Genomic DNA, 866 nt, shown 5'->3' with positions numbered 1-866 from the left:
ACCGACGCAGAGAGACACGCGAGAGACCCCAGCGGCCTTCTGCACCTGCACACGCCTGTCCGCCCGCCGGCGTGGCAGCTTGCCCGCTCTCTGCACTCTGCCCAGCCCCGGTCGCCTGCCGAGGGGGATTGGAAAACGGCCGTGCACGTGGTCTCCCCTGCCGACCTAGGGAGCCCTGTGCCGGTTTCAGCTCGTGACACTTCTTTGGTGTGTGTGGTCAGACTCTTTTTCGCCTCCAGCTCGGCAGGCAGCGCACGCGCCCTGGGCCCACGTACGCACCGGTCTGCCACCCTCGCGGGGTGCGAGGTTTGTTTGCTTGAGAAGCCCTCTCTCTTGGCCAGCGAGACCCCGGAGGTCATCTCGCCCCGTCCTTGGTTAGGCCATGATCCAACACCTGGAGCGTCCGGGCTCCGCAAACTCCCGAGGCCCACAGAGATTCGGCGGTGGGTGGAACGCCCTGAGGCCGGCCGAAGGAACCACCGCCGGGCGCACAAAGTACCTCCCTCCTCCCTGAGGTGCTCTGCCGCCAAACAAAACCCATGCAGGGGCTACTCCAAAGACGGATCTCCAGCCACAAGACCGTCAACTGCTGCGGAGGAAGATCCCAGTCACCCCCTCGTCTGAACCGTCAATTGCTGCGGAGAAGGTCTCTTCCCAAACTGGTGGGGGGGATAAAAGCCCTGGTCGTGTTCCCTCTGAGCAGTTAGGGGTAACCGACAGAGGGCCGCGTGGTGGAGTCTGTCCCAAGCCTGAAACACCAGCGTCTCCGCTGGGCCGCCGGGCCTCTCCATACGGCACGAACACGACAAGCACGATCGATCCAGGAACGACGATTTCAGGACAACTCAGACGAATGAGAGCATGGT

This window comes from Narcine bancroftii, unplaced genomic scaffold (genome assembly GCF_036971445.1).
Source record: "Narcine bancroftii isolate sNarBan1 unplaced genomic scaffold, sNarBan1.hap1 Scaffold_307, whole genome shotgun sequence".
Classification (NCBI taxonomy): Eukaryota; Metazoa; Chordata; class Chondrichthyes; order Torpediniformes; family Narcinidae; genus Narcine; species Narcine bancroftii.
Note: the sequence above shows the minus strand (reverse complement) of the source record.